The 14239-nt window shown below is 49.7% G+C and overlaps 1 protein-coding gene and 1 pseudogene across 1 annotated transcript in view; both read right to left on the bottom strand.

Moving 5' to 3' along the window:
- zdhhc11 (zDHHC palmitoyltransferase 11) overlaps positions 1-14239 on the bottom strand; it is a 148941-nt gene that overhangs the window by 111120 nt on the left and 23582 nt on the right. The gene's annotated exons all lie outside the window — the stretch shown is intronic.
- On the bottom strand, positions 7856-8554 carry LOC122546704 (elongation factor 1-beta pseudogene; annotated as a pseudogene).

Raw genomic sequence — 14239 nt, forward strand, 5'->3', positions numbered from 1 at the left:
GGACTAGACCACCACACTAGGACAACACTGCCGCACTGGGACTACACCGTCACACTGGGACAACACCATCACTCTGAGACTACAACGCCACACTGAAACAACACCGCCGCACTCGGACTACACAGCCACTCTGGGACTACACAGCCACTCTGGGAATACACCATCACACGGGGACTATACCGTCACACTGGAACTCTGCCGCACTGGGACTACACCGCCACACTGGGACTACACTGCCGCACTGGGACTACACCGTCACACTGGGACTACAGCACTGCACTGGGACGACACCGCCTCACTGGGACTATGCCATCACACTGACGGGGACTATACCGTCACACTGGAACTCTGCCACACTGGGACTACACCGCCACTCTGGGACTACACCGTCGCACTGGGACTACACCATCACACGGGGACTATACCGACACACTGGAACTCTGCTGCACTGGGACTACACCGCCACACTGGGACTACACCGCCGCACTGGGACTACACTGTCACACTCGGACTACACCATCACTTTGGGACTACACCGCCGCACTGGGACTACGCCATAACACTGGGACTACACCACTGCACTGGGACTATACCACCGTACTGGGACTACACCGTCACTCTGGGACTACACCGCCGCACTGGGACTACACTGTCACACTCGGACTACACCATCACTTTGGGACTACACCGCCGCACTGGGACTACGCCATAACACTGGGACTACACCACTGCACTGGGACTATACCACCGTACTGGGACTACACCGTCACTCTGGGACTACACGACCACACTGGGACTACACCATCGCATTGGGACTACACTGTCACACTTGGACTACACCATCACTTTGGGACTACACCGCCGCACTGGGACTACGCCAACACACTGGGACTACACCACCACACTGGACTACACCGTCACACTGGGACTACACCGCTGCACTGGGAAAACACTGCCGCACTGGGACTACACCTTCACTCTGGGACTACACTGTCGCACTGGGACTACACCATCACTCTGGGACTACACCCTCACACTGGGACAACACAGTCACTCTGGGACTACACCGCCACACTGGGACTACACCCTCACACTGGGACAACACAGTCACACTGAGACTACACCGCTGCACTGAAACAACACCGCCGCACTGGGACTACACCATCACTTTGGGACTACACCGTCACTCTAGGACAACACCGCCGCACTGGGACTACATCTCACATGGGGACTATACCGTCACACTGGGACTCTGCTGCACTGGGACTACACCATCTCACTGGGACAACACGGTCACTCTGGGACTAGACCACCACACTAGGACAACACTGCCGCACTGGGACTACACCGTCACACTGGGACAACACAGTCACTCTGAGACTACAACGCCACACTGAAACAACACCGCCGCACTGGGACTACACCGTCACACTGGGACTACACAGTCACACTGAGACTACACCATCACACGGGGACTATACCGTCACACTGGAACTCTGCCGCACTGGGACTACACCGCCACACTGGGACTACAGCACTGCACTGGGACGACACCGCCTCACTGGGACTATGCCATCACACTAACGGGGACTATACCGACACACTGGAACTCTGCTGCACTGGGACTACACCGCCACACTGGGACTACACCGCCGCACTGGGACTACACCGTCGCACTGGGACTACACTGTCACACTCGGACTACACCATCACTTTGGGACTACCCCGCAGCACTGGGACTACGCCATAACACTGGGACTACACCACTGCACTGGGACTATACCACCGTACTGGGACTACACCACCACACTGGGACTACACCGTCTCACTAGGACAACACAGTCACTCTGGGACTAGACCACCACACTAGGACAACACTGCCGCACTGGGACTACACCGTCACACTGGGACAACACCATCACTCTGAGACTACAACGCCACACTGAAACAACACCGCCGCACTCGGACTACACAGCCACTCTGGGACTACACAGCCACTCTGGGACTACACTGCCACTCTGGGACTACACCATCACACGGGGACTATACCGTCACACTGGAACTCTGCCGCACTGGGACTACACCGCCACACTGGGACTACACTGCCGCACTGGGACTACACTGTCACACTGGGACTACAGCACTGCACTGGGACGACACCGCCTCACTGGGACTATGCCATCACACTGACGGGGACTAAATCGTCACACTGGAACTCTGCCGCACTGGGACTACACCGCCACTCTGGGACTACACCGTCGCACTGGGACTACACCATCACACGGGGACTATACCGACACACTGGAACTCTGCTGCACTGGGACTACACCGCCACACTGGGACTACACCGCCGCACTGGGACTACACTGTCACACTCGGACTACACCATCACTTTGGGACTACACCGCCGCACTGGGACTACGCCATAACACTGGGACTACACCACTGCACTGGGACTATACCACCGTACTGGGACTACACCGTCACTCTGGGACTACACGACCACACTGGGACTACACCATCGCATTGGGACTACACTGTCACACTTGGACTACACCATCACTTTGGGACTACACCGCCGCACTGGGACTACGCCATAACACTGGGACTACACCACTGCTCTGGGACTATACCACCGTACTGGGACTACACCGTCACTCTGGGACTGCACCCTCACACTGTGACAACACCGTCACTCTGGGACTACACCTCTGCACTGGGACTACACCGTCACTCTGGGACTACTCCCTCATACTGGGACAACACAGTCACTCTGGGACTACAAATCCACACTGTGACTACACCGTCACTCTGGGACTACACCGCCGCACTGGGACTACACCGTTACACTAAAACAACACCGCAGCACTGGGACTACACCGTCACTCTGTGACTACATCGCCACACTGGGACAACACTGCCGCACTGGGACTACACCATCACACTGGAACTACACCATCACTCTGGGACAACACCGTCACTCTCTGACTACACCGCCACACTGGGACTACATCACCGCACTGGGACTACACCGCCACTCTGAGACTACACCTTCACGCTGGGACAACACCGCTACTCTGAGACTACACCTTCACACGGGGACAACACCGCCACACTGAAACAACACTGCCGCACTGGGACAACACCGTCACTCTGAGACTACACTGTCACACTGGGACTACACCGCCGCACTGGGATTACACCATCACACTGGGAGTACACCGTCACACCTGGACAACACCGATGCACTGGGACTACACCGCCACACTGGGACTACACCGCCGCACTGGGACTACACTGTCACACTGGGACTACACCGTCACTTTGGGACTACACCGCCACACTGGGACTACACTGCCGCACTGGGACTACACCGCTGCACTGGGACTACACCTCCATACTGGGACTACACCGTCACTCTGGGACTACACCCTCACACTGGGACAACACAGCACTCTGGGACTACACCTCCACACTGGGACTACACCGTCACACTGGGATTATACCGTCACTCTGGGACTAATCGCCACACTGGGATAACACTGCCGCACTGGGACTACACCACCGCACTGGGACTACACCATCACTCTGGGTCTACACTGTCACACTGGGACAACACAGTCACTCTGGGACTACACCGTCACACTGGGACTACACCGTTACACTGGGAAAACACTGCCACACTGGGACTACACCGCCGCACTGGGACTACACTGTCACACTGGGACTACACCGTCACTTTGGGACTACACCGCCACACTGGGACTACACCGTCGCACTGGGACTACACCACCTCACTGGGAGAACACCGTCACTCTGGTACTACACTGCCGCACTGGGACGACACCGTCACACTGGGATACACTGTTCGCACTGGGACTACACCACACTGGGAGAACACCGTCACTCTGGTACTACACTGCCTCACTGGGACGACACCGTCACACTGGGATGACACCGTCACACTGCGACTACATCGTCACACTGGGACAAGACCGCTGCACTGGGACTACACCGATACTCTCGGACTTCACCGCCACACTGGGACAACACCGCTGCACTGGGACTACACCATCACACTGGGACGATACCGTCACACTGGGACTACACCGCCACACTGGGCCTACACCGTTACTCTGGCACTACACCGCCACACTGGGACTACAACACCACAATGGGACAACACCACTGCACTGGGACTACGCCAGCACACTGGGACTACACCACTGCACTGGGACTATACCACCATACTGGGACTACACCGTCACACTGGGACTACGCCATCACACTGGCACCAAGCCATCGCACTGGGACCACACCACTGCACAGGAACTACACCGCCACACTGGGACTACACTGTCACTCTGGGACTACACCGCCACACTGGGATGACACCGTCACACTGGGACGACACCGTCACACTGGGACTACACCGCCACACTGGGACTACGGCATCACACTGGGACTACACCGCTGCACTGGGACTACACCGCTGCACTGGGACTACACCGTCACTCTGGGACTACACCCTCACACTGGGACAACACAGTCACTCTGGGACTACACCGCCACACTGGGACTACACCGTCACACTAGGACTACACCGCTACACTGGGACTACACCATCACCCTGGGACTACACCGCCACACTGGAACTACACCATCACACTGTGTCACCAGCAGCTTAATGGCAAGGCAACTACAAAGCCACGTTGTTAATGGCACAGAGTCAGCATGGGTTGACATGCAACCCCATTCTCTCAGCCTCGTTGCTGTTTTATCACCAAGCCGAACTTAGACACATCTCATTTGAAGACCCTATCAGAGTGCTTGCTACTATTTCCCCAATGCCCACTAGACACCAACATCTTGTCACTGCTCAGTAAGGTAACATCGCATACAGGCAAGCAATCGGACCAGTCCAACGTGAGCTTTTATTGCCAGCTAGCAAAAGGGAACACAGTGGAAATGAACAGAGGCTGCAGTTTCCCCCACAATGTGAACCAAATGACCTTGATGGCCCACGATGTTCTGCTGGACCCAGCTCACATCTACTGGAACCGAGTGTTAATCAGGTCTTGTCTGGAAGAGACCAATGTAGCTGAGCTCTGTCATCCACAAAGAGAGCCTCCTCCAGCTCAGTGGCCTCACCGGTGTCCTCAGCCAACAATTCCTGATTCCCCCAGCTCCAATCACAACATCTTGAACCCTGTTCCGACTGTGAGATATGTGGATGACACCCAGATGGTAAGGCACACTCTGTCTGATTACAATGAAGAGCACACCTACCTGCTCCAAGTTGAGAACCTGCACTTTCAGGCAGTTCTATCGCCTGTACCATCCCAAGCAGCATGTGCACAACTTGGTAAAAGGTGCCACTCTGCGTGAGTGACCAGCGCATTAGCTCCAAAAGGATGTGCCTGCAGTGTGGTCACATTCTCATCCCAGACCCACTTCAACCATTCCACCTTCCTTTGAATTCACTTGACTCTTCTGCCATACTTCCCCTGTCCATTGGATGGCATTGCCATACTTCCATGGTTCATGATCGGCCCACAGCACCCTTGGATATTCCACAAGTCACGGGGTGCTTTTGAGCAGCATTCATCTCCTTTTAAGTTATTGCTGCCAACTCCAGCATCATGGAGATGACAATGTCAGTTTAGCAGTGACATGGTGCAATCCACTTTTGATCAACGGTTGTCACATAAGCGCATTAACTCCTCATGCACTGCAGACATGCAAAGTAATGTTTGCAAATGAAACATAACTGGAGTTTAGAAGTCCATGCTTCATGTATTTGTTCCTTTAATGTCCTCATGTTCAGAGGCATGGATCCTGAGCTTTCATCCATCAAAGTGATACTGGTTCCATCCAGCCCCTCCTCTGTTGCACTGCACATTCAGAAAACAGCAAGAGATGGCAGAACATACAGCTCCTTGTGGCCACAATATTAGTATGGGCCCCCCTCCTGTTTGCCAGGTACCCCCACAATTTCTACGTCCCTTGTACCTCACATAACAGCCCATTTCCACCCATCTCCCCGCAATGTGAAGATCCACCACATTGAACCGCAACTCCTTTGCTCATCTTGTCCCTTGAACCCAAACATAACACTTTAATGATGCCCATCCTGTCTCCTGCACTCTCCCTGTGGGGGTGATGGGAGGGGTCAGTTCCAATAATGATTCCTCCCAAAGTGTAAACCTCCAATTCTGCTCTTCATGCCGTCAATATACCCAGGGATTGCTCTCGTCGTGGCCCTGTTCCCATGCCAATGCTTTACCTTCCCCTCTCTTTCAGCCTTGACTCCCCCAGCCATTTTGGTAGCTGTATCTCCAGATACTCTAGAGTTCATGTTTGGACCCTCCTTGGCCAGGAGTGTGATCGCCCTAGAGCTCTGGCCAACTCTGATGAGCATCCCCTCGACCTAACTGAGCCAACTCCAGCGTCTGTCTTGGGATCTCCTGACTGCAGAGACATGATTCCCTTGACTTTGATGCTGTCTCTACTGGTCGTACCATGGCTCACACTCCGGACTGCAGTCAGACAAATCAGCGGAGAGTGAATGGCCTGAGCTGACAACCGAGTGCAGCCAAGCCCCCGCACTGCATGTGGAACGTTCCTCTGGGTGGCACTCCCAAGACCCCTTGCTGGACTCAGGACTGGACCCCACCCAGATTTCAACATGGCCGTCTGCTTGAATAAATGCACAGTGTTTGCCATACATCAAGGCCCATTCTGATTGACAAGTAGGTCAAGCAGCCTACATACCTGTAGCGAAGTTACAGTACAGACAGTCTTTGGCTCTGGATGAAGCATCAATGCACCAACTGGCATGCCAAGGCAGGCAAGGCATGGATGCCAAGGCAGGCAAGTAGGCGCTAACTTGGCAAATGCTAACAGAATGAGCAAACATCCCCGAGATGAAATAAAACAAAGGCCATTTTTGAGAAACAAGAGGTAGAGGCATCAGTGGACCCGGGACCTATCGAGCCTGCTCTTTACTCCTAGTCGGAATTCTGGACACGTCACATGTTAGAGTGAGACATGGGAGACCATAGGTTTTATTTTTGCTTTTGTTTGTCATGGAGGTCAGTCATTAAAAAGAGGCTGCCCATTTCCTTTTAACAACAAAAAAAAAAGTTTATTACACAAAAGAAATAAAAATGACATTATAGAACAACAAATTGAAACAAGCTCGCCACAAATACCATAAAGAAAGATTCAACCTTTCTACCTGAGCAAAAATGTTACAGTCACTTACATTTCAAGGAAGAATCCCAGTTCTCTCTATGCTAATTGTCCTTACTCAGATAACAGAAGCATAATTGGTTTCTTTTCAGTATATTTCTGCATTCACTTGATGTTATTTTCTTCAGTTAAAGCCTCTTCCCAAGACCTTTAAAACAAACTTAAATACTTTTAACACTGATTAACATGGATTCTTTAACTGCACGATTCAACAACTTTGTAAGATATCTTCTTCCTCTGCCTTCACAACTTTCAGGTTTTTGCTGATTAAACAATTCAGGAACTCTCCACCAGCCCTAACTGCCCTGACTGCCAATAACAGCACCTCTGCTATTAAGGGCCTCTTCTCGCTGAATCAATCTGCTTCTGTCTGAATGAAATAAAAATAGAATGTGCTGAAGTAGCTCAGCAGGTGTAGCAGAACCTTAGGAGAGAAAAAACAGAGTTAATATTCACAGTCTGACATGATGTCTTCAGTGAAGAAGAAACCACCTTGGGCCACTTCAAATAACCTGTGCATGTTGGAGCCAGGTATGATTGTCATGACGCTATAAATGGCTGGACAATGACCCACGTTCTAATTTTTTTTCTGGACACGTCAATTTTTATTAGGTGTTCATTTGTTGTCATTCTACACTTTATTGAAGGCTGCAACATCAACAGATTGTACATAATCTTCAAATGCAACAATAGCTTCTTCCAGCATATCTGTTCCCAACTTGTCATCTTCAACTACGCACTGGATCTATAGCTTTTTGATGCCATAGCCCACAGGAACCAGTTTGGAGGCACTCCAAAGTAAGCCATCCATTGTCATTGAGCGTACACACTCTTTCAATTTGACCATGTCAGTTTCACCATCCCATGGCTTTACATCCAACAAAATAGATAATTTCACAATAAGTGCTGGCTTTTTGGACTTCTTAGTTTCGTATTGAGCTAGACGTTTTTCTTTGTTTCCGATGATGATGAGGGAAGTGCAGAGGCTAAAAGGCTCAAAGAGATTGATGTCATTGTTGTCATCATGATCCACAGCTTTTGCTGATGTTGTATCTGCTAAATTTTGTGGACCATATTTACTGAGGGGTTGCTGGAAGGCAGGCCTTGGTGCTTTCATTGGATAGGATATGATTGTACCAACGAAGTGCAGGTAGAAGTCAGCTGATGGTGGAGCATCAAGAGCTTCAAAGACAGCTATGTCAGCTTGAGATGGAGCATACCCCTCAATCTAGCTCTGGTTCGCCAGGTAGTCGTTCAACACCTTGAGACCGGAGGGGGATTTGAGGTTGCCGATTCCCATGTGGCCGGTTAAGAATGTGTGCATGAGAAAGGGATGGGGTTGGGAAGGCGGTGAGGAGCAGGCGGCTTAGCTCTTTCTGTGTGAGACAGGGTGGGTGGGTAGACCCGGCAGCTCCTGGTCTCCAGTGACACGTCTCTGTCGCACGCGCGGTGTCCATTACCTACGTTCTATTAGTTAGCTGTCCCAGTATCAGCCAGTCCGCACCCCACCATCCAATGCATTCCTGAGTCTGATTATCCTGCAGCTCCGAAAACCCAGGCGAAAGTGAGGACTGCAGATGCTGGAGATCAGAGTCAAGATTAGAGTGGTGCTGGAAAAGCACAGCAGGGCAGGCAGCATCCGAGAAGCAGGAAAATCGACATTTCGGGCAAAAGCCCTTCATCAGGAATCTGAAACCCCAGTTGATGCCTGAGCAGCAATTCCCTTCCATAGCTGCTATCTATGTTTCTAAGAGTCTGTTTGGTTCACATTGAGATCACTTGCGATTCTGAATAAGATCCAGCATTGTTTCAACAGTAAGGTGTGGTTTATTGCATGATAGCAAAACGTATCATGTGCGCTGGCCATAACCGCTTTACAGATATTTTCAGACTGATGGAGGTGTTTTCAATTGGAGGCTTCTTCGGGCTTACTCAAAAACACAGGAAAATCTTTTGGGTGAACTTCTTTTCCCTGATGACTGCACTCTCCTGCCCCACAGTCAGTCGGAACTGCAAGGTCTAATAACATATATTTTTTTCCCTATACAGCTCTACTCTTCAGACATAAATTTAAAGAAAACTGATGTCCCTCATCAGCCTGCACTCCAAGAGGAATATAGATCACCAAGTACTGGGAATTGAGGTGAATGTTGTGCAGCAATTTAACTACTTAAACATCCGTCATTTTTGTTTAATGCTACCGTAGAGAAGGAGGTGGACAATACAGTATGTTCGGCAGACTGAGTGTGGAGCAACCATGGCCTTGTAGCACAGGCTAAACACAAAGTGTACAATGCCGTAGTGCTCACCACTCGTCTCTGTGGTGCCAGGTCAGCTCTCCTGTACCAATGACAAGTACTCACTGCATTTTGCACCATTAACTGAAAGGCCAGCAGCCAGCCATCACCCAGGAAGAAGGATGCTGCTGGGTGAGGGAGGGAACATGTGCTGAGAGCTGTTGGAACAATCAGAGGTCAGTAACTTTTCTGCACTCAGCAGCCCAAGCAGAGAAGAGGTGGCTGTCAATATGAAACCCTCCCGAGGCCTCTGTTCAAGGACAGTCTGTGACGTGATGGCAGGAAGAGGGTCAGAGGAAGGGTCATGGGAGGAGAGGGGAAGCAGTAAGGGTATCAAGGAGCAACACCTTTTTGAGGCTGGGTCCCTCATTCAGGCAGGAGAAAGTGAGGACTGCAGATGCTGGAGATCAGAGCTGAAAAATGTATTGCTGGAAAAGTGCAGCAGGTCAGGCAGCATCCAAGGAGCAGGATCTCCTGCTCCTTGGATGCTGCCTGACCTGCTGCGCTTTTCCAGCAACACATTGTTCATCCCTCATTCAGGCACCATCACCACGTCCATTCCTAAAATCCACATGCAAATCTGCAAGAATTCACCAGTCATGCTCCTTGAATGTTGACTTCTTGTCCACAATTGGCTAATACCAAAGACTATGTGATGAGGACCTTAAGGGGTATGAATTATCCACTTAAGGGGATCCAATTGGCAGCCAGGCAGGAAAGCCATCCACAGATCTTCCACCGCTGGCCTTAACTGAGATGAGACCAGGGTGGATCCTTGCCAATTCAATGCTGCATAATACAACTCACCACCAGGGAGATCACAAAATCCTGTCTGCTTTACAGGTACATACACTATTATTTTTCAGCCAGATCCTGTATTGTTTCCTCCAAGATATGTCACAATATAAAAAATTGTCGCAAGACAAAGTTTCAAACCACAGTTGCACCATCAAACTACTCCGCATTTGAGCTGTGATAAATTTTGACCTTTGGTGATAGTTACAGGAAGGAGAAATAAGTTGCATAAATCTTACTAACAACATTTTCCCAAGACTGGCAATCAATAACATATAAGGAAAATGGCAGTGTACCCCAATGCAGTAAGCATTCATAAGAAATAAGAAACTACTAGCTGCACTTGCCATGATTAAAGCTTCAGTGAGTTTATGATTCAGTGTAGTTATTTTAACCTCTACCTAGCAAATACTAATCCTCTGAAACATTCTCTGTCATCCCACTGGATAACCCCACAACTAAACCGGAAGCATTTGTATCCAAGATTGCCAGTAAGCATATTTCTTCTGGACGTTTTCTCCCTGGCCTTCAACTTTATAGTGCTCCAACCCTGAAGAGCCAACATCTACCTCCTTCCAAAAATTCATAAACATGTCTGCTCTGTTCTGATGAAATGTCATTGAGTTGAATTATTACTCATTTACTCTCAGCAGCTCCAGCCTGACTTGCTGAGTATCTACAGCTTTTACTGTTTTTATTTCACAATTCCAACATCGGCAGTTTTTACTTATACACATTTTTTGGTCAGGTTTTTTCTACTGAACATAACACAAAGGAAAATGATTCACTGACAGAAGACACACTTCACACTGGATTTGGTCTCAAACCATCTGCACATTGTAAGTAAGTGCATATCCTATGCAAGTCATTTTTCACAACTGTTCCCCTAAATGCACCTTTTGGTGAGTACACACTGTACACGGAATGTTACAGCAATCCCCTATTGCCAACTTACTGAACTGCAAACGCCATGGTACAATCCTGCTGTACAGTACATAGGTAATGCAGGATGTACAAGAGTAGAATGAATCTTTGGCTTAAATAAAGGTTCAGTTATTACAGAGTACCTATTCTATTGCATGTAACAGTTAATCACTGCTACATATTCCATGCAGGCCGAGACAGACTCCGAAAATATTAAAATATAGGAGACATGTTTTAAAACATGCAGCAGAATAAGTTTAAATAATTAATTTTATGGCGATTCAGTTTTCCTGCTTTGCTCATGTCCCACCTGATCTATTTGTTGCACCTGCCACTATATTACATTACACAACATAGAGTAGTCACTAGCTACAAGTGTACGCTGGAGTGATAAATTAGTGGCATGTGAGGGGAAGCAATGTCCAGAATGGGAAAAGTGAAACATTGAACATTTTTTACGTTTTCTTTTTCAATGGAATTCATCTCAATCAATGCAAAATGTAATGAAGCTCCATAAACAATGCTAAATACAGATACTGATTTTGTGAATGACTTATGATATCAATAGATCAGTGCTGAAATTGTCATAAAATTGCACCAACAGGTCTGTTAACTATTGATGGACTAAATAAAGGCTGCTGCTGTTAGGACCAAATAATCACCTACCTATGCATGAATTGAATCCAGTTCCATATTTTTATTTCTTGCACACAGACTGGCTATAGGGAATAATCTCAGGATCAAATTATCCATCCAAGTCAGATCACCCCTAATATCCTAAAGCATCATCCCACAGTATTAGAGAATCTTAGAGCCATTTGTCAAATATAAGAGAGTGCCATAATTCTGTGGCATTTTATTTCAATGGTGGGGTCACCATCGCTGAATAGCAGAAGGTAATGAGAAGTAGGTGTGAGCATTTATTTGGGAGAAAGTGAGGACTGCAGATGCTGGAGATCAGAGCTGAAAAATGTGTTGCTCGAAAAGCGCACCAGGTCAGGCAGCATCCAAGGAGCAGGAGAATCGACGATTCGGGCATAAGCCCTTCTTCAGGAATGAGGAGGGTGTGCCAAGCAGGCTAAGATAAAAGGTAGGGAGGGGGGACTTGGGGGAGGGGCGTTGGGAATTCGATAGGTGGAAGGAGGTTAAGGTGAGGGTGATGGACTGGAGAGGGGGTGGGGGCGGAGAGGTCGGGAAGAAGATTGCAGTTCAAGAAGGCGGTGCTGAGTCCAAGGGTTGGGACTGAGATAAGGTGGGGGGAGGGGAAATGAGGAAGCTGGAGAAATCTGCATTCATCCCTTGTGGTTGGAGGGTTCCTAGGCGGAAGATGAGGCACTCTTCCTCCAACCGTCGTGTTGCCATGGTCTGGCATTGGAGGAGGCCAAGGACCTGCATGTCCTTGGTGGAGTGGGAGGGGGAGTTAAAGTGTTCAGCCATGGGGCGGTTGGGTTGGTTGGTCTGGGTGTCCCAGAGGTGTTCTCTGAAACGTTCCGCAAGTAGGCGGCCTGTCTCCCCAATGTAGAGGAGGCCACATCGGGTGCAGCGATGCAGTAAATGATGTGTGTGGAGGTGCAGGTGAATTTGTGACAGATATGGAAGGATCCCTTGGGGCCTTGGAGGGAAGTGAGGGGAGAGGTGTGGCCGCAAGTTTTGCATTTCTTGCAGTTGTAAGGGAAGGTGCCGGGAGTGGAGGTTGAGTTGGTGGGGGGTGTGGACCTGACGAGGGAGTCGCGGAGGGAGTGGTCTTTCCGGAATGCTGATAGGGGAGGGGAGGGAAATATATCCTTGGTGGTGGGGTCTGTTTGGAGGTGGCGGAAATGACGAAGGATGATACAATGTATCTGGAGGCTGGTGGGGTGATAGGTGAGGACCAGTGGGGTTCTGTCCTGGTGGCAATTGGAGGGGTGGGGTTCAAGGTTGGAGGAGCGTGAAGTGGAGGAGATGTGGTGGAGAGCATCGTCAACCACATCTGAGGAGAAATTGCGGTCTTTGAAGAAGGAAGCCATCTGGGTTGTAAGGATTTGGAATTGGTCCTCCTGGGAGCAGATGCGGCGGAGGCGAAGGAATTGGGAATATGGGATGGCGTTTTTACAGGGGGCAGGATGGGAGGAGGTGTAATCTAGGTAGCTGTGAGAGTCGATCGGTTTATAGTAAATGTCCGTGTTGAGTCGGTTGCCCGCCCGAGATAGAAATGGAGAGGTCTAGGAAGGGGAGGGAGGAGTCTGAGACGGTCCAGGTAAATTTGAAGTCAGGGTGGAAGGTGTTAGTAAAGTGTATGAACTGTTCAACCTCCTTGTGAGAGCACGAGGTAGTGCCGATACAGTCATTTTTGTAGTGGAGGAAAAGGTGGGGGGTGGTGCCAGTGTAGCTGCGGAAGATAGACTGTTCCACATATCCTACGAAGAGGCAGGCGTATCTGGGGCCCATGCGGGTGCCCATGGCTATTCCTTTGGTTTGGAGGAAGTGGGAGGATTGGAAAGAGAAGTTGTTCAGAGTGAGAACCAGTTCAGTCAGTCAAAGGAGAGTGTCAGTGGAAGGGTACTGGTTAGGTCGGCGGGAAAGGAAGAAGTGGAGGGCTTTAAGGCCTTCGCAATAGGGGATGGAGGTGTATAGGGACTGGATGTCCATGGTGAAGATAAGGCGTTAAGGCATTTGGTGAGCATTTATTTCCCTTGCCACCAGTTCCCACTCCTTTTGGATGTCTCGATGGCATTAAAGTAAATTGCCTTTCTCCTGAAATCTCTGACTGTTATCAATGTGAGTCACATACAACCTTCAACAAATAAGTCAGCATTCCTTTAAGAGGCACAGGCTGCTTTCAGATATTTTCCTAATTAACTGCTCAAAGATGCTATAATACACTTTTGGAACAGGTGGGACTTGAACTCACACCTCGTGGTTCAGTGGTAAGGATATGAACAATGTGCCATAAGAGCCCCAAAAGATTGCTTTTAAGAGCTGGATACTGG

The sequence above is a fragment of the Chiloscyllium plagiosum genome, unplaced genomic scaffold, assembly GCF_037043375.1.
Source record: "Chiloscyllium plagiosum isolate Xiang-an unplaced genomic scaffold, Cpla_swu_hap1 HiC_scaffold_34, whole genome shotgun sequence".
Taxonomy (NCBI): domain Eukaryota; kingdom Metazoa; phylum Chordata; class Chondrichthyes; order Orectolobiformes; family Hemiscylliidae; genus Chiloscyllium; species Chiloscyllium plagiosum.